The sequence below is a fragment of the Cebus imitator genome, unplaced genomic scaffold (genome assembly GCF_001604975.1).
Source record: "Cebus imitator isolate Cc_AM_T3 unplaced genomic scaffold, Cebus_imitator-1.0 Scaffold80, whole genome shotgun sequence".
Taxonomy (NCBI): Eukaryota; Metazoa; Chordata; class Mammalia; order Primates; family Cebidae; genus Cebus; species Cebus imitator.
Window position 1 is genome coordinate 1,883,415 of NW_016107395.1, and position 20,771 is coordinate 1,904,185.

At 40.5% G+C, this 20,771-nt stretch overlaps 1 protein-coding gene across 1 annotated transcript in view; it reads left to right on the forward strand.

Moving 5' to 3' along the window:
* The first annotated feature begins 627 nt into the window (after window positions 1–627).
* The window catches only part of GHR (growth hormone receptor), a 296,522-nt gene continuing 276,378 nt past the window's right edge, over window positions 628–20,771 (forward strand). The window contains exon 1 of the mRNA XM_017533143.2: window positions 628–1,167. The gene's annotated coding sequence lies outside the window, so the exon portion shown is untranslated. The remainder of the gene's footprint in view (window positions 1,168–20,771) is intronic.

Here is a 20,771-nt window from a genome sequence, read left to right on the forward strand (position 1 = left end):
GTACTCTCTGCTCAGAAATGCATGTAGTGACTCGGGGTTTGATGCTTACAAAAATGACATACTTATGCACAACTTTAACTTTCTGCAGCACTTTTACAACTTCTTGTCTTCCTTTATTTTCCCAAGAGTGGGATGAAGTAGGCAGGGCTTGCATTTGACAGATGCACTATGTCCAGGCTGCGGCAGAGTTAAAATCCTTTCCCTGGCTCAGGAACTTCAGGCTGTGGCCTGTGTCTGCTCTTCCTTCATCCCTGTCCTCTGGCAGATACCTTTCTGCTAACATGCTGAATGTCCTTGATAAATTACTTAACCCGTCTTCTAACCTCCACAATAAAGCCCTTCGTAGTTTTAACTATCTCTTTACTGTGCCCCAGTGAGCGGCAGCTTGGAACTTGATTGCTGATGGAGAGGCAATATTTGGATGGCTAAACACGCTTTCCAAGCTATCATGCTGATCTTCCTCCCATTCCTGGAGATACTAACCTTTTTAAGTGTTAGTATCTAAGTGTTTCTTTGAGTCTGCGGACTGCACTTAACGCTCCTGTAGGTCCTGCCTTCATTTGGGAATCCGGGCAGGCGGAAAGGAAGGAAGTGTATTGCAACTACCAATATTTTCCTCTAGGAGGAGCCGCGCAGCCCACATGAGAGTGACACGCACCAACTCCAGCTCCTCTCGGGGAAGACTTCATCCCAGCTCCTTGGAATGCTTGGCCCCGGCAGCACTCGCCCTTTCCGCAGTGGTTCGCGAACTGGCCTCCCTGAACGTCCGCTTCCCCTGGCTTCTGCAGCCTGGATCTGGGGGGCGGCGGGCCAGGCCCAGCGTGACCCCTCGTGAACGGTGGCCGCCTTTTTCCACCCCTGCACTCCCATCCTCCCTTCCCGTTTCACCCCGCCCCCTCTCTCCTCCCCAAGCCTGACAGCCCGCAAGCTGCCAAGCAGGGCGCAGCCATGGGAAGAGGAGGAGGTCTAGGGAGCGGCGGCGGCGGCGGCGGCGGCGGCAGCGGCGGCTGCTACAGTGGCGGTGGCGGCGGCGGCTGCTGCTGAGCCCGGGCGGCGGCGGGGACCCCGGGCAGGGGCCACGCGGGCCGGAGGCCCCAGCACCATCGGCCCCAGCGGCCCCATCGCAGACGCGAACCCGCGCTCTCTCTCCAGAGGCAAAGCTCGAAGGTACTGGAGTGGGGCTGCGGGAGTCGGGCTTTTATTTTCCTCCTGTTGTGTCAGGGGGCCTGAGAGTGAACCCTGAGACTCTAGCTGATTATGAAAATGGGAGACTCTGTCTGATATATTTACACGGATAATTTTTTATTCCGGACGACTTGGGGGTTGACTGTGCTCCCCTCCTCTTTGCGAAGAAGCTGTTTTCTGCTGGTGGGTTGTGGTAACCCAATCGCGTGTGTGTGTGTGTGTGTGTGTGTGTGTGTGTGTGTGTGTGTCTGGGAGTTGGTGGGGGCGGCAGGGAGTTGCGGGTGACAGACAAACCATCCAACTCTGGCGCCTGCCCTGGCCCGCGAGTAGGGTGCGTGGAGGGGTTTCCTCCGAAGACAGTTTTGTTAAAGTCATAAAAGTTTTGCGAGAGTGTTTCTGTTTGCCATCATCAGCCCGGCTGAGGCAGGAACTGCCAAGGCTGCTGCTGCTGCGCGGGGAAGGATCCCGGGCAGCGCGACTGGAGAGACTCGGGAGGTCGGGCTGTGAGCGTGGACACAGCGCCCAGAGCGCGCCGCCTTTTGCGCGTTTATGCGTGCTGCAGCCGCGCATTGGCACGGTTGGAGCTGGGGTCAGTAGAGTCACGGCCACCAGTCCGCATGAACTGAGGTAAGTGGAAATTGCAGCGAGTCGACCTCCTCCAGCCTCTGACACACTCGTGGTTGTAAAATCAACCATGTTCAAAGTTTTGACAGAACTGCCAGAGGCTGCGTGTCAGTGGGGTGGCCGCGTGTCTAGGGAGAGGGCGCTAGCGGCGCAGAGGGTGCAGGGCAGCGTCACCCACTTGCAAGTGCGTGGGGAAGTCTATTTGGGGTGAGTGCTTTATATATAGCCTGGGGGAATACCTGCTGGGACCAAGCTGCGGGGGTTCGCGGTCTGGTGCGGACTGTGTGTCCTGAATGAGTGTACGTGTTCGCTGTGTGTGCGCGCGCGAGTGTGCGCCCGGGGAGGCGTGTTGGCGCTTGAGCCAGTAGGGTGTGCTGGGTGGAAGAGGCCGCAGAGGTGCCGCCTGCCTGTTTGTGCCGCCAGTAGACCTTGGAGGGGACAGAGAAAGGTAACGGGAGGCCAAAGGGTTGGGAAGTCAGAGTAGTTTCTGCATAGGATTAAGTACTAAGTGCTTTAAAATAACTAAATGGATTGGGCGGAGAGCTGGAAGTGAGGGTTTGGAAAGTTCTCAGGAGAACTGCCTGGGAGAGTTTGCGGGGGTTGGGGGGGGCGATAGGGGAGGGTTGGGGGGGAGGGTTGGGGGGGAGGGTTGGGGGGGAGGGTTGGGGGGGAGGGTGTCTAAGAGATGTGCGATATGTGTGAGTACAGAACTTCAGAGACAGAGACAGGTTGGAGCTATGAGTCTGATATTTTTTCAGGGCGCTGCTGTCCACAGTCCAGGGACTGGCTGGTTTCAGAGGTGTTCGGGCTCCCAGGTGTGTGTGCCTGAGAAGACACTCGGTTTTTCTTGCAGACATGAGATATTGTGGCAGCCCAGGCTCTGTTTCCTGAGCAACTGGTGTTTCAGGCTAGGTTCTACCTGCATCACCCTGGAAGTCCCTTTTTCTAGTGATAAATGTTGAAACATTTCCAGAAATTAAAATTCTGGATAGAAACAAAACTGGCGCAGCAGACAGTATTGTTGGTTCCATTTATTCCTTGATTGGGAGCTCTTTTTTCGTCTGAGAAAAGCAAAGCTCATGGTTTCCAGATAAGATTTCAAAGGGTCTCCAGTTATTTACAGTTTCCCTTCAGAGGGCCTTTGGGTGGAGCTAGAAGGATGTGCTTTGGCTTAGAGACCTTTGAAAGATATCATGTGTAGCTTAAAGGGTCGTCCCATCTCTCATCATCTTCTTCCACCCTTATAAACTTTATTTTGCATTAATTTAAGGAAAGTTGGTGAGTCAACATTTAGCTTTATTTTTATTGGAGTAAATAATATCACAGTGAAATTATAGTTATGATCTCCTGAAGGCCATGGAAAGCCAACACTTACTTAATGGGCAAAGGTATAAAATGAAAGTCTATAGATGCAATGACAAAGTGACGACACAAGTGCATTCTTTTTTCAAACTGAGTATAACTGTGCTCACATATATTTGCTCTTGCCAGGGTTTGGACCCATGTTTTTTATTACTAGCTTTTAAATAGCAGACTCCACATCATAAACCACTCAAAATGGATACTAGAATCCTCCTCTATGCTATCTCTGGTGCCTGCTTAAACAGATGTTTACAGTGCTTGGTAACCTATGGGATTGTCATGTTGAGTATCTTGTTAGCTCAGGACATAATGTTTACAGCATAATATAATAAATGGAACCACCGTTGCAGCCTGCTTCTTCCAAGTGCATGAAGCAAATCTTGCCGTGTGAAAACAAATCTTGGAGTTGGTCCAACTTGGCTAGCCTTTTTTTTGGCTACTAGTAAGCATTGTTAATGTAAAGATAAATGTGAGTGATGCAGTCAGAAAGTGGGACAGTAAATTGTTTAGCTTAGTAAAAAAAAAGCATGGGTTATGTTTTTTAAATCTGCTAACCCAAAGATTATACTTCTCAGGTCGTACCACTGGTAAATTGTACAACTATGGGAACTTGGTTTGCTTTTAAAGAACAATTTTTTAAAAACATATCAATAATGGAAATAACTTATATTTCTTAATGTGTTTACATGTGTCCATACAAGCCAATACTTTTTCTTCTTTAAAAAAAACCCTGTAATTTCTGTAGTAATGATTTAAATATTATGAGCATTCAAATCACCTAATCACCGTTTCAATCTTCAATTGATACGAATCGAAGTTTGGTAAGACTGGAGTCATTCCTCAGCCAATTGTGTAAACAAGACAGTACAGAATGTCTTTCTGGCAAGTTATTTTTTTCAACCTGGAACAGATAATGTAAATAATATGTCCCATAAAATAATTACTTAGGATGATAATCTCTTTAGAGGTAATTATCTGGCACATGAACCTCCATCTGTGAAAATGGGCTAGTCTATCTCTTCTTGGAAATAATCAGTTGGAAATCTCCCTTTTTCATTAGCCAGTCCATTCTAGGAGAGATTCATTTGTAGAAAGTTCTACCTTTTACTGAATCAACATTTTCTTCCATCCACTTGCCTATCCTTCAGGAGCTGACCACAATGAATCTAATCTCTCTTCCCTTTGTTTACCATACTTGAAAACAACCATTATGCTCCTTGCTGAATCCTCTTTTGCATACTCTTGCAGCAGTTTCTCACCCACTGTAGGGTTCCACCCTCCTCTGCCTTGAACCATATGCCCTTGATTCTACATTCTCATTGTATTAGTCTGGTCTCACGCTGCTAATAAAGACATACGTGAGACTGTGTAATTTATAAAGAAAAAGAGGTTTAATGGATTCACAGTTCCACATGGCTGGGAGGCCTCACAATCATGGTGGAAAGTGAAGGAGGAGCAAAGGCATGTCTTAAGTGGCAGCAAGCAAGAAAGTGTGTGCAAGGGAACTGTCCTTTATAGAACCATCAGATCTCCTGAGACTTAATCATTATCATGAGAACAATATGGGAAAAACTCACCCCCCGATTCAATTAACTCCTACTGGGTGTCTCCCACCACATGTGGGGATTATGGGAGCTACAATAGAAGATGACATTTGGGTGGAGACAGAGCCAAACCATATCATTTCACCACTAGCCCCTCCCAAATCTCATGTCCTCACATTTCAAAACCACTCATGCCTTCCCAACAGTCTCCCAAAGTCTTAACTCATTTCAGCACTAACTCAAAAGTCCACAGTCCAAAGTCTCACCTCAGACAAGGCAAGTCTCTTCTGCCTATGAGCCTGTAAAATCAAAAGCAAGTTAGTTACTTTCTAGATACAATGGAGGTACAGGTATTCTGCAAATATGCTCATTCCTAATGGGAGAAATTGCCCAAAACAAAGGGGATACAGGTGCAAGTCCAAAGTCCATTAGAACAGTCATTAAACCTTAAAGTTCCAGGATGATCTTCTTTGACTTTATGTCTCACATCCAGTTTACACTGATGCAAAAGGTAGGCTCCCATGACCTTGCGCAGCTCCACCATGTGGCTTTGCAGGGTACAGCCCCCCTCCTGGCTGTTTATATGGCTGGCATTAACTGTGGCTTTTCCAGACACATGGTTCTAGCTGTCAGTGGATCTACCATTCTGTGGGCTGGGGGATGGTGGCCCTCTTCTCACAGCTCTACTAGGCAGTGACCCAGTGGGGACTCTGCGTGGCAGATCCAACCCCACATTTCTTTTCCACACTGCCCCAGTGGGGGTTCTTTATGAGGGCTCTGTCCCTGTAGCACACCTCTGCCTGGACATCCAGCCATTTCCATACATCCTCAGAAATCTAGGTGGATGTTCTCAAACCTTAATTCTTGTCTTCTGTGCACCAACAGGACCAACACCACATGGAAGCTGCCCAGACTTGGGTGTCGCACCTTCTAAAGCCATAGCCTGAGCTATACCTTGGCCCCTTTTAGACAGACATGGCTGGAGGGGCTGGGACACACGGGACCAAGCCCCTAGGCTGCACCTAGCAGGCCCAGGAAATTATTTATCCCTCCTAGCCCTTCAGCCTTGTGATCGGAGGGGCTTTCATGAAGACCTCTGACATGTTCTGGAGACATTTTCCCCATTCTCTTGGTGACTAACATTTGGCTTCTCATTACTTATGCAAATTTCTGCAGCAGTCTTGAATTTCTCTCAATTTCTCTCCAGAAAATGAGTTTTTTTCTTTTTTATGGCATCATCAGGCTGCAAATTTTCCAAACTTTTATGCTCTTTTCACCTCTTGAATGCTTTGCTCCTTAGAAATTTCTTCTGCCAGATACCCTAAATCATCTCTCAAGTTTAAAGTTCCACAGATCTCTAGGGCAGGGGCAAAATGCCACCAGTCTCTTTGATAAAGCATAACAGTCACCTTTGCTCCAGTATCCAACAAGTTCCTCATCTCCATCTGAGACCACATTGCCTGGACTTTATCATTCATATCACTATCAGCATTTTGATCAAAGCCATTCAACAAGTCTCTAGGAAGTTCCAAACTTTCCCACATGTTCCTGTTTTCTGAGCCCTCCAAGTCTCTAGGAAGTTCCAAACTTTCCCACATTTTTCTATCTTCTTTTGAGTCCTCCAAAGTGTTCAAACCTCCGACTGTTTCCCAGTTCTAAAGTTGCTTCCACATTTTTCGGTATCTTTAAAGCAGCACCCAACTCTACCATTATCAAGTCACTGTATTAGTCCATTCTCATGCTGCTAATAAAGACATACCCAGGACTGTGTAATTTATAAAGAAAATTAGGTTTACTGGACTCACAGTTCTACATGGCTGGGGAGCCTCTCAATCATGGTAGAAGGTGAAGGAGGAATAAAGGCACTCTTACATGGCAGCAGACAAGAAAGCATGTGCAAGGGAACTACCTTTTATAAAACTATCAGATCTCATGAGACTTAATCACTATCACAAGAACAGCATGGGAAAAACTCACCCTCATGATTCAATTACCTTCCACTGGGTTCCTCCCATGACACGTAGGGATTATTGTAGCTACAATTCAAGATGAGATTTGGGTGGGGACATGGCCAAACCATGTCACTGACCATCCCTCTAATGTGTGTTTTCTAAACCAAAGATTTGGAATTCATGGTTCTGGACATTCTATATCTGTTTAGACTGTTTAATATTAATGAAATTCTTTAGCCATTTTATTACACTGTTGACTAATTTCCTACCTATAAACAAGATAACAACTTGTTCTTTCTGGATTATTAATTATCCATAGTCAAAGCATTTTGATAATATCTTCTAAACAGTTTTTCATGCCTGAATATACTATAAATTTATGGAAAGTATAATACTGTGCAGGTAAATAAAATTCTATATGCAGTGCAAATAGTGCCTTAATTTCTCCCGATCAAGGAATATCAACCCAAAAATACTGGAAGTAGAATGTTTCAAAGATAAACAGGTTGAAGCTACATGTTATAGAGAGGTAGGGACTCTGATGTATTTTTTTCATAGGCCTCATTGTGTCTGCTTCCACAAGCATGAGTCAGTACTAGCCATCAGGCATTTATTAAAGGTTTGTTCTGCTGAAGTTCCAGAGAATATGCCATCTGGCCCTAAATGAAGTGAAAATACATCAAATAGAAATACTTCCTTGGGCAATTGGGATTTAAAGATGTACATGCAGGACATGACTAAGTCAACCATCTACTCTTTTCTCAGGAGGTGTGGCTGCCAATGCCACAGGGAAGTCTAAAGTGTTCACACTTCATAGGCAGGTGTATTGAGGCCCCATGTCCTGTGATATGTCTGGACAAAGGCCCTGTTACTCCTAGCTTACCAAGTCTTAGCTGCCTTGGAGGAAGACAGCAAATCTGGCTTATCCAGAGGAGAGGCCTGAACTGTGTATTGGGCACCTATCTAGTATAGTTGATTTCTCTTTTATGTGTCTGTCTTGGGCTTGCAACTAAATTATGAATTCCCTTTGCACCCAGCTGACATTCTTCCATAGCAGTGTCTCCCTGCACACACACACACACACACACACACACACTTGCACACAAACATTTATGGTGGATAGTGAAGACAATGTCACTTTTTCAGCAAATCTGAATGTGAAACACATGACTACTTTTCTTGGTTTAGTGAGATGGGAGGATGGGAGAGACAAAACCAATCTGTGACCTAAACTGACCTCTGAGCCTACCAAAAGCCCTTTGAGAGACCTTTGGTCAAGACAACGGGATAATGACAGTCTTGTGCACCTAGATAAAATTGTCCATGCTATTCCCGTGTGTGTGTGTGTGTGTAATTCCTCACTTTATCCCCAGCATTATGGTCTCAATTCATATACATTTGCTTTTTTGTTTTACTCTATTCTGATATAAAGGGAAGTTATAATCAATGATTCAGCTCCTTTTTTTAAATTTCAAAAATTTATTTCACTGTTCCCTACCTTCTGGTCCTCACCGCCCCGCCCCCCAAAATTACAGCAGACCCATTGGTAAGTACTTGGACATGCAATTTTCAAACTAAAGGTTTACTTTGATGTAAGAAACATCTAAGTTAGGATGATATAATATGAAATAATAGTAAATTAGATGTCAAGAAACCTGAGTCCCCTCCAACCTCTGCCTTTAATGGCCTTCATATTTTTTGCAAACTGTTTAACCTTCCTGGGCTTCATATTTCTTATGGTTAAAAACAAACAAGCAAAAAGGAGGAGTAAACAAAATTACCCCTTAGAATCCTCTTTAGGGCTATGGTTTGAATCCATCTAATTATCAAATTTCTGTCTTCTTTTAAATGTAAGCATCAAGAAAGTGTTTGCCTATTTTATTCTCTCATCATTAACTTTGTAATCAATTAAAGTTGATAAAAAATTTTATCACAACCTGCTTTCATTGTAAAACAATGCAACGCATCACTATCCGATGCAGAAAGTCTTTCTGAAATAGTTTTTTCTTTTGTTGTTGTTTTTGCTTTGTGCTAAAGAAAATTCGGTAATGAGTACCAGATTCTTAAAAGAAGGATGTAAAAGTCGTTGTTGTTTAGTGTCAACTTCTTTCTGCAGTGCTTTGTCCTACCTTTTAATATAAGCAAATAATGCCTTAGGTCAAGCACTAATTTTACTTAGTAATAATTCATAAGAAGATAGTGATTTTGTCAGAAATTGCTGGGCTGCATGCTTTTAATTAGCATCTGAACTTACTTTCAAATACTCTATTCCAAAAATCAGCAGATAATTTCTTCTACAGAGTCTTTAAAACTTCCAGATGTTTTTACTGCTTTGATTATAGCTTCTTTTTTTGTTGATTATACTTCAGCCCGTTTTTTTAGACTAATATTATATTCCCAATGAATTATATTACTTAGGTTGTCGGTTTGTTTAAAGATAAATCTATCTGCAGCTGGCTGACTTCTAAGTAAAAAGTATAACCTAGGGAAGAAGTACACTTCACAGGGATTCAGTACAGGTGTAGAGAATTTCCTGATAGAGGATTGGAACACATCAAGAGTTTGCAAATTGAAAAGGAACTTTTAAGTACTTATCCATGGCGGACAACCTGTGTCCTAGGGAAGAAGCACATTTCACAGTGATTCAGCACAGGTGTAGATAATTCCCTGATAGTGAACTGGAACACATCAAGATTTTGCAAATTGAACAGGTACTTTTATGTACTTATCCATGGTTGACAACCTACTGTGCTAGACATTTGCTGTAGTAACTCCTTGATTTTTTCCTCAGCTGTTTATAAAATGAAACATTTGAAGTAGCCTATTGAAAACTCTTAAAAGAGGCATTTCCTCTTTTAAAATACAGTATATTACATCTCCTCTTTTAGAATACAGTATATCAAAGATATGATAAAGTCCTTGGTCCAAAGAAATCCTTATTCTTTTCTTGCTTTAAAAAATGTACTTTATTGTATTAATCATTATATCTATCTTTTAAAATTTGAGTTGCCGTATCAACAAAAGTAGAATGTGATCGTTACAAAATAGAGTCACATAGTTCTTTCTCCCATGCTTACTGAAACAAAAGATGTGTAATTGATGCTGTAAATGATCATCTTGAATTTAATGATGGCTGGTGAGAAACCTTAGTCATTCAATTTTGATTGCCATTGCTCAGAAAGGCAACCTTTGTTTTTCATCAGTATGATGGCACATGATCCTAATTCATCCTATCAGCTGCTTTTCTGCACACTTTCAAGCTATATGATTGTTATCTTAGAAAGCCTCAAGTTGGCCAAACTAGTAAAGACTAATCTGACAAAACATATGTTGATTATAGATTGTGAAAAGAACCCTGAAGATAGAGCCTCTTCAGTGGGTTTTTCCCTAGGGGTAGAAGAAGCTACCAGAATCCCTGGGTAAGATGATGATAGATAAAGGAAAGGCATCATTTTTATACCCAGCAAATCAGAAAAATTAAGGAAAGAGAAGCAAGAATGAAGAAGAATGACTACTTTCATAGTACATTCTTTCAGTGTAGCACCTTATTTCCCTTAGAGACATTGTTCAGTAAATATTTTGCAGGTGGCCTTAATATGTAGTAAAGCAGAGAAATATGGAAGCATTGTCAAGAAGTATGTGGATAATTTGAAGACAAAGGGATGTGGATGGGATCAGATTCATAATGCAAATTTGCCATTGTTCTCCTTAGATTAATGATGGCACCCAAACTTCATGACCTGCTTTCCAAAGTATATGCTATTCACAGCCTTGGAAACATATAGAAGATTTTAGTACTGGATCAAGATGGATGGATATATGTTTCACATTTTATCTAGGACTTAGTAGGAATTGGGAGACATATCCATTTTGCCAGATCTTAGTATATGTATGGAGCATGACATTTTAATTATCTTTTCTTTTGTCCTATAAAGTTTAGTGTTCTATTTTTCTCAGTGAATATAGGGAGATAATTATTTGTATAATATGAAAAGTAATTCAAAAATTACTTGGGAAAAGATGTTGAATAAATAAGTTTTGTTTTTAAATTAGCCTACAGGATGTAAGTCTGGCCAGGCTAGTGGTATTTTTGGTATCATTGTGAAAAATAAAAAGCAGAAATTGTATTTATCAATCCATTAGTGTGTTCCCAGGAATGTGCTAGACACTAGGGAATACAAAAGCAGTAGAAAACATGACTCTTGACTTTAGGACCAAGCATTCAAGCTAGAAGGCAACACTATTAATGTACATTCATGGTGTGATTATGGAACAGTTGATGACTGTACTACTTAATAAAAAGTTCATTGCAGACTATAAATGCTATATTTATTTAGAGAGAAGGGAAATCTGTTTGGACTGAAGGATTTGAGGAGAGGTCTTCATGTGCAACATGACTCCTGAGCCAGGACTAAGATTTGGTCTTTTTTTTTTTTTTTGATTGGTAGAAGAGTTGGAGAGGTCTCATGCAAGGGGTTAGGAACTGAGGACAAGGAGGCACACCTTGAGCTCATATGGGTTACCAGTAACAGTGAGCAGACAAGAGAATACCAGCCTGTGGATTTGTTATCCTTTGGAAGCTCTGACCATTGTTTATTATGGTCACTGCTATAGGCTCATGCCTTTGGTAGGGCTATTGGAGTGACCACCTTGAGCCTATTGCTTATTGAATAGTTGTAGTTGCTGTGTGGTATTTCAGCATATTTGTCTTTTCTGAACATTATATAAATGCAATATTAAAACTTCTTTCTTAAACAATATTCCAAGAGATCTATTAAAGATGCCAACAATATGACTTCCATTCAAGAACATGATCTTGAATGGGCTTTGTAATGGCAGAGTTGACCTGAGATTATCTCCTCTACTCCTGCTCTCAAGCCGTATGCTGATACTGACTGTCCTGGCCCAATAGAGCCATAAGGCCTCATAGATCTTGAGATTGTCTCCCAGTAACTCTCAACTAAGGCACTGGCTTTCTGATAGATAGTGCATAGGGACATTGGGAAATACAGTTATTATAAGAACTGGAAAGAGTTGTAGGCTTTTGGTACCTGAAGTCATAAATGCTAAATTTCTGTGATGCCAGGGGAAGTCCTATATAAGAAAGAATTATGCCTCTTCAAATGCCAGTAGATCCCTACTGAGACATTTGAGTCTCATATCCTCACTTTATTTATGGGTGAGGAAAGAGGATGCCCTGAGAAGTGACAAAACTTTCTTCTAGGATTAAACTTCACATTGGCAGTGACAGATTTATAACTCAGTTCTTGTTGCAGCACCACAGTTCCTCCTATTAACATGGACTGTAACTATGGAATAGCATGTTGTTTATCTGTCATTTTTATGGAAGGATGATAGCTGTGTTAACTATCCAAATGGGTGGAATGTGAATTGAGACAACTGATACCTGACCAGCAGTTCTTTCCACTGGTAACACACACAGATTCACCTGTAAATTAGGGTTGGCAGATGCCTGTTGAGATGTCAACCACTACCAAAGCTTACAGATAGATTGACATTCTGGAAAGGGCATGGAGTAGGCTTTGGATTCACCCAAATCTGCTTGTCTGACTGGATTTGAATCTAACTCTTCTTATCTTTACTATCTTTGTGACTCTCAGCCAGTTAAACTCTCTGAGCTCTAACCGCAAAAGCAGATGATGATCCTTATTTCACAAGAAATGAGTGAAAACAGTGTCTGGTACATATTGGGCACTGCAGAGATAGAGAATTCCCTACAGTATCTTTTTGAGAGGCCCTGAGAGTAAAGACTTGAAACCTTCACTTGAGACCCTCTTGATACCAATTGCTATTTTTTTTTCTCCTTCTTTCCTCAAACAATCAAACTAGGGCTTTAATGAGTCCCTGAATTGTTTATTTTGTTTGAACTGTTGAGATTTCCCTCCTTCAGAAGAGTCCTGGCTAGAGATCAGTTTCTTTTGACTTCTCTGTAATGTGCCTGCATTATTGTCATGTAGTAAAAATGGAAGATATATCTAGTTGGTTACTAGCAGGTTATGAAACTTAGATTTTAAAGTCAATATTAAAAGCCATTCCTGGGTAGAGATATTTTTCAGAGAGATTTCTACTTTAGCAATGGGAGAGCCTCCTTTGATGAGGTGATACTTTTGGCAAGTTAATGGATAATACAATATAATTTATTTAAGTAAGCTTTTAATTTGGGACTAATTTCAGGTTTGCAGAAAAATTGCAAAAATCATAGAGGTCCTGTGTATTCCTCACCTAGTTTCCCATGTTAACATCCGTAATCTGATATATTTGTCAAAAATAAGAAACCAACATTGGTACAATATTATTAACTAAAATCCAGACTTCATCCTAATTTCCCCAGTGTTTCCACTCATGTTTTTTCTGTTCCAGGATTCAATCCAGAAGAGTGCACTACTTTTGATTTATGATTTGTAAATACTGTACATATGCTTTTTTTTATTTGGGCCCTCTCATGTGTTAAACTAACTGGCCTTTCTAACCAGATAGCAAGTCCTATAAGGGAAAATATGATGTTGACTCTAACATCATGCTGGACACAAAGTCTGTTCTTAAAACTAAATTTATCACAGCAACAAGAAGAACAAAATTTTACTCCGTGTACACATGTGTAGCTGAGTCTTCTTTGGTAAGCTAAGAGATACTCATAAGGGTAGGATGACTTGGAAGAAATTTGATTTTGAATGTGTGCCCTGAAAATTGGTGTGAAGCAGAACCACCTAAATCATACATGAGCTGAATCTGTACAATGTATCTAGCATTGTATATGCATGTCACACTTACTCCTGATAACTGTAAGGCACATAGCCTTGAGTAACTTAGCAGAGGAAATTAGACCAAGGAAAGTTAAGTTACTTGCCCAGGGATTCACAGCTAACAAGTAACAAAGCTGAAATTAAAACATATGTTTTTCTGGCTTCAGAGCTTATACTGCTAATGTTGTATTCAATTATTCCCACACTTTTCCACTTGCTTAACCCCTATTCTTGGTGTCCTTTTGCTAAGAATTTGAAAACTCTATATTATCAAACTGCAGTGGATCTGGATACATGGTATATGCTTCTTTATGAGCTGGATTAAGTGTCAGCCTTGAATTTGTGGATTATTTTCAAAACCTACTTAACATCTGTAAAACATGCTATTTTTTAATATGTAGATATCGATATAAATTGACCACAAAGCTCTTCAGAAAGTCACCTATAATCTAATAATAAACAAATTTTTGTTACATGGCTAATAATAGGCACAGAAGCAGGCATCTCCAAAGGGCAGGACACTGATATTGTGTAATAATTTAAAGTATTTTATTATTGTATAATGTGCCTTAGTTTTGGATAGTTGACTTCTATTTCTGTCTTTACATAGTTTTTAAGTGTTACATGAAGGATGTGAAATATTCAATGAAACATTTTACTAATCTTTATGTTTTGAGTGGCCCAGTTGAAAATTACCCTTGGTTGCCTTGGGACTCTGGGCATGATGTTCAAAAGTAGAAATTCTTGCAAATTATTTGAGCTTTGGCTCTGGGAAGATAAACAACATGAATAACTAGGTTAACCAGAGCTGAAATTTCTCTAACCTCTAATTCTAAATTCAGAAAAGAATGGGCTTTAAGGTTTTTTGTTTATTTTTGCTTTGATTACAAGTTGTTGGAAGCCTAGCGTTAGTATCTAATAACACAAGCTATGTAAAACACAAATTATTGGCTCAGAATGATATCTAATTTCTAAGAAGATACAAAGGGGCAATCATGTAAAAACATGCTTTTCTTCATAGAAGGAGCAAGTTGGGATTGGCCAAAAGAAGACTAGGTCTTTGAAAGGCACTGTGGCTTCTGTCTTGGTTTTTCTGTCTCTTATACCTATTGGACGTTTAATCTGGGAAAACCAGCAGCCATGTCTTGAGCTGCTCTATGGAGAAGCTAACATGAAAAGGTACTGTGGATCCAACAGGCAGTTTCAAATGAGGACCTGAGGCCCTCAGACCAATAGCAAGCGTGAAACTGAAGCCTCTTGACCATAGCCTCTGTGAGAGTAATAGAATCTTGACCCGCCACCCCCGCCCCACACCGCCTCGGAGTGAACCACAGCCTCCATGAGAGTAACCCGGGAGTGAACCACAGCCTCCATGAGAGTAAGCTTCAAGATGGAGTCTTGACGCCCAGTGGAGCCTCGAGACGACTGCATTCTTCAACCAACAGCTTGATTGCAACCTCATGAAAGATGATCAGCCAGAACCACCCAGCTGAGCTGCTTCTAGGCCCCTACCCCTAGAAATAAATATTTGTTCTTTTGAACTGCCAAGTGTTTGGTTAATTTGTTAGGCAGCAATAGATACGTAATGCAGTCAACACTACCCTGGTCATTTTTTTAAAATAAGAAATTGCTTTAATTTTACTAAATCACATATTTTAAAACATTGAGACAGCAAAGAGAAACTTTCCAGAAAAAAAAATGTTGCAAAATTTAAGTAGTAAAATACTAATGCCCAAGAAACATAATGGTTATAATGACTTCTCTAGGATTGAAGATTTTGTAAGTCAAAGATCGACTGTTTAGAAAATCCATAATTTTAAAAGGAAGTATATTAATAATAACTGCATTACTGAACATAGCATTTTGAACTTTTAAGAAAGAAATCCTCATGGGAAAACTCAGGAAATATTCTGTCTGGTAAGTTATTACTCATAATCTTAAATTGTTAGGAGTATGTTTGCACTTTCCATGATTTAAAGAGTAATATAAAGCGAAGTTGAATTTTAACCTCTTCCCTCATGATTTTACTCAGCTTTTCAAAAGGGTCCTAAAAGCTCAGAGGTCAAGTCATTTCTTGGTTTGCTCTGCCTGACAAATTGCATTAACTCTGCTTTATAGCCACTTGTAGTTTAATAAATGACTTGGACTTTGATTAATATCTTTAGTGCTTAAGCCCAAGAATTTGTATTAGACTTTGGGATATAGTACTGTAAATTTATCTAAAGATGGACACTGGAAGGTGGAAGGGGATATAGTAGGTTGATTTGGGTACATGTCTAGGTACTGAATTTGGATCATCAAAAGTGCTTACAGAAGATACTTGTTGTCTTTATAAAAAATATATGAAAATGATTTTTTAATATACTTACAAAATAATTTAAGTGATTTAAGGAGTTAATTCATAAAGTAGATATTACTAGTTCTTGTTTAGTATTCAGAATAACTGTAAAATAGAAATGTTGATTTTCCTTGCCCAGATTGTAGATCACAGATCAAGCCCTCCTAGTCCTTTCCTTAAATGTTTTTTCTCCATGTAGCTTATACCCTAGGTTCTCGAAACATTTGTTATATTGAACTGTACTGGATATATGCCTGACCCTGATTCATGGAATTGTGCTGCAAGGGAATATAAAGATGAATATTGATAGCCTGAGTGTGAAAATTCATCATTACGCTCATTATTCATTAATTGATTTGTTCATTAACTCATAAACACACTAATTGATTCAAAGGATATTTATTGAACATTTACACTTTGCCCAGCAGAACACTGGACTAGGTGCTAGCATAATATAATAGGTAACACATAAATATCCTCTGCTCTGCTGGATTTCATAGCCTAGGATGGAGAAAGGCATTAACCAAGTATAATTTAAAATTGTTTTAAGTAATGTGAAATAAACTATATGGGAACCTGACCCAGGTTGGGATTTGATGGTTAGGGAAAGCTTTCAAAGGAGGGATATTTGAAATTTAAATGAGATGGAGAAGAAAGAGCATAATGGGTAGAGATAAATAGGATCCAGGAAGTTGAAGTAAGTGTAGTCAGAGTTCAAAGAGGGAGAAAGAACATAATCGAAGAAGACGCCAGAAAAGTAAGCAGGGACTACATTTTACACAATGATGTAGGCTGTATTTTGGCTTTCATTTATCTTAAGAGCAATAGAAAACCACTGAAGAGTTTGAAGCAGGGGGAGTGACATAATCAGGTCTGCATTTTAAGGAGGTCACCTGATCTATTATGAAGCATGAATGGAAGAGGTGGAAAGAGAGATTCAGGGAGATGGATTATGAGTCTGTTGTAGGCAAGAGGTATTGGTAGCTTAGACCAGAGTGATGGTGATGAAGATTGAGAGGAGTTAATATATTTATAATATATTTGTAAAGTGAAGTGGACTAGACTTAGTGCTGACATATAATACTGGTGAGGGATGTCATGGAAAACTCGAAGGTATTAGGCTTCTTCAACTGAATGGGAAACACTAGAGGGAGACCAGGTAAAGGTTGACGGAAAGTGAGGAATAGTAGTTCAGTTTGGGAATATTTTGATTTGGAGGCCTTTTTAAGACATCCTCATGGAGACACAGTAGTCTTGAGTCCTGGATCAGAGGAGGTACCTGAATATATAAATTTGTAAGACAGTGGTTTACTCACAGTATTGAAGCCACGGAAGTAAATGAGATCAGGTACGGAGTGAAAATGAAGTGAGAGAAAAAAGCATAAGTCTGAGCCATGAGAACTTCAACATTTAAAGACCAAGTGGAAAAGTTGACTAGAGTGGGAAATGATGCTGGAGTGGCATCTCAGAGGCCAAGAAAAGAGAATTATTTAAGGTGCTGATGGGGGGGTGAAGTAAGAAGGTCCCGTAAATGTCCCCTTGGATTAATAAAATTGATGTTTTCAAGAACTTTAAGGAGAGTAAGTTTGCTGTAGTGATGGGGGTAGAAGCCAGAATGAAGTGTCATGGGGAATGTGTGTGTCGAAAGAGAGACAATGAATATAGGTAATTCAAGATATGTTGTCAAGGGAAACAAAAAGGATAAGGCTTTAATTAGAGGAGGAAATAGAGTTAAAGGAGGATTTCTTCTGAAAGATGGGAGTCTTGAGCACAATTTAAACACCAATGGGGAAGACCAGTGGGGAGGATCAGGAGTTGTCTGAAGATTGACAAAGGGTGGACAAATAATCATATAGGATTCCTGAGAAGTTAGAAGGGGCTGTATCCAGAGCACAGCAGGGGAAATTAGTTGACCTTGGAGAGGAGAGATGATCCCTACCCTGTGTTCTAGAAGGAAGCCAAAGGTGATGTGTCCAGATGCAAAGGTGTATTTGATGTGGTAGAGGCAAGTCAAAGGAGTTTTTGTTTGATATCTTATATTTGCTCCAGAAGGCAGTTAAGTCACCAACTGAGAGAGAAAGAGAGAAAGGAGCAGGCATACTGGGAAAGAAAGGAAATCATTTCAGATATTGAGGAGGACAGAGAAAGTCTGAATGTGAAAGGGAATACATGAGTAACACTTACTAGGATTGTTAGGCATTGCTTGAAGGTTCAGCTGAGGCTGATGATCATGAATTCATGGTGGTACCATTGTAGAAGAATTATAAAATATATGGTGCTTTTTGGAGGTGCTCAGCACTTTACTAGACACAAAAAAGCAGGGTAATCTAGGCTTAAGATTTAAGATCAGAGAGGTATGAAGAAAAGATGGCAAAGGAATTTAGGATATTGGGCTGGGCAAGGGAGCTCCTGGAGTGATAAACCAGTAATCTAAGCCTACTAGGGAGGGACATATAGACAGGAGAAGGGGAGTATAGAGATCTTTGTGAAGGTTGGAGGAAATGTGTAATCAGAATGGTTGATTAAAGACAGAAGTATAGAAGTGAGTGATTGGCATAAGATGCTGCACCCCAGATCAATTAAATCTTTTTCTCTGGATATAGGGCCCATTTCAGCTTCTCAGGAGATTCCAGTGCTTTTCTTAAGGGAGAATATTGTATAATTGTTATTGACTATTGTGAAAAATGTTATTAGCAATGGGAAATCAAGACAAAAACACAAACAGAGGAAGAAGGTAGACAAAAAACCAAAAAACGCTGAAACTACACATTTTCTTTTTCACAAATCAAAGTCAAATTCATGGGCCTTGTGCCCTGGTTCATTCTCCCTGACATTAGAAGTCCAAAGGGAATAAATGAAGTCTTTATGGGAAGATGGTTCAATTAAGCACAAATTACCTAAGGACCAGATGCTTTGGGATTTGACTGATGAAAACACATTAGATGCATGGTGAATTTGTTCACTACAGTCTTTTTGGAGGGCAACACTCTTGGCTTATTTGACATGACTTAGTGTCAGTCTGGACACAAAGATTTGAATGTGGGGCTTGAGTTTCTAAAAGGGGACTGATTGCCTTCTATTAGTCAGAATCCTTGGACTTGGTGGCTATATCATGGCTAACACTGTCTTGGAATGGTCTTAAACCCAGGTGAAATTTGTTGAAATTACATATGACGATTCATTAATATATTACCTGGAATTCAGTAAGAAGGATCATCACTGCCAGATTTTCTAGTTAGGAAAACTTACGTCTATTTCTTCCAGTTAAATAGAAGGCCGTCATATAGTTCATTTCCAGCTAAGTGGAGTGTTTATGAAATGTATAGGGCTTATAGGCATAATTATTGCTAAAGAAAGCCCAGTAAAGCTAGACATACCTTTTGCTGTCCTTGTCTGTCATTCCATAAATTTAATATCAAGAGCATTTTTAGAGAAGATGATCACAAGATGATTCAGGTGGACATGGAGCAGGTTGTTGAAAAACACTGGCATTTTATACCAATGTGTTAGAGTTTCCAGAGAAACAACCAGTAGGGGTGTGTGTGTGTGTGTGTGTGTGTGTGTGTGTGTGTGTGTAGATGTATTTTAAGACATTGGATCACACAATTATGGAGACTGACAAGTTCAAAATGTGCAAGGTGGGCTAGCAGGTTGGAGACGCAGAGAAAAGCTAATGTTGCAGGTCAAGTCCGAGGCCACTGCAGAATTTCCCTTTGCTTGGGAGGTCAATCTTTGGCTCTGTTAAGGCATTCAGCTGATTGGAGGGGAGTCTACTTTACTCAGAGTACATTATTTAAAATTTTAATGTCGTCCAAGAACACTCTCATAGAAACATTTCGAATAATGTTTGGCAACATACCTGGGCACCATGGCCCAGCCAAGGAGACACACACACACACACACACACACACACACACGCTATATAATTAACTGTCACACAAAGGAAGATACAGTACTATCTTCTCTGAATTAAACAACATCAACAAAAATACTCAGTCCAATTCATGATTTGTTGAAGGTCTGTGTAGAATATAGAAATTATACTACAAGTTTGGTTTTCTTTGGGGATGGTGAGCATTTTATTTAAAAAATATAAAAAGAGGCATTCTCTTGTAACACTGAGAATAGTTTTGTACACATAAAAGGCACACAGAATGACTAGTTCCAGTGATATGAGACTTCATAATGATGTGTTTGAAGCCAAAGCTTTGTGTAGCAAGAGGCCATAAGCAGTTAATAAATTTCCATTCAGTGGCAGCTATAAACATTAACCAGAAGGCTCATTACTCTATGTGAGTTTTCAACTCACATACCTGAGTTGGGGCAGAAGCAGTAGCCTCCACAAACTTTATTTATCTCCTTTTGATTCCATCTCACCATTGTCAAATTAACCTGAAATAATTATCATTTTGACAATGCCCTCAAAATCATCATATTGTCTGTGGGCTGATTTTTAGATTCCTGAGCCTCGTATTCAGAGTTCTGTGATATTCCCTCAGCCCCTCGACCTGTCTTTCCATCTGTATTTTCTTTTTTTTCTGAGACAGAGTTTCACTCTTGCTACCCAGGCTGGAGTGCAATGGCGTGATCTCGGCTCACTGCAACCTCCGCCTCCTGGGTTCAGGCAATTCTCCTGCCTCAACCTCCTCAGTAGCTGGGATTACAGGCACACGCCACCATGCCCAGCTAATGTTTTGTATTTTTAGTAGAGACGGGGTTTCACCATGTTGACCAGGATGGTCTCCATCTCTTGACCTCGTGATCCACCCGCCTCGGCCTCCCAAAGTGCTGGGATTACAGGCTTGAGCCACCGCACCCGGCTCCATCTATATTTTCTGTTGAAGCGTGAACTATTTATTTGCTCTCAACATATTCTATTTTTTTAACTTTTATGTTATTCTCTCTAAAATGACTTTTCTCTTATTTTTCATTCCCTTCTTCTTATCTTTTGAGGCGGAGCTCAAATGCCACAAGGTCAAACACCACAGTATCTGCTCCAATC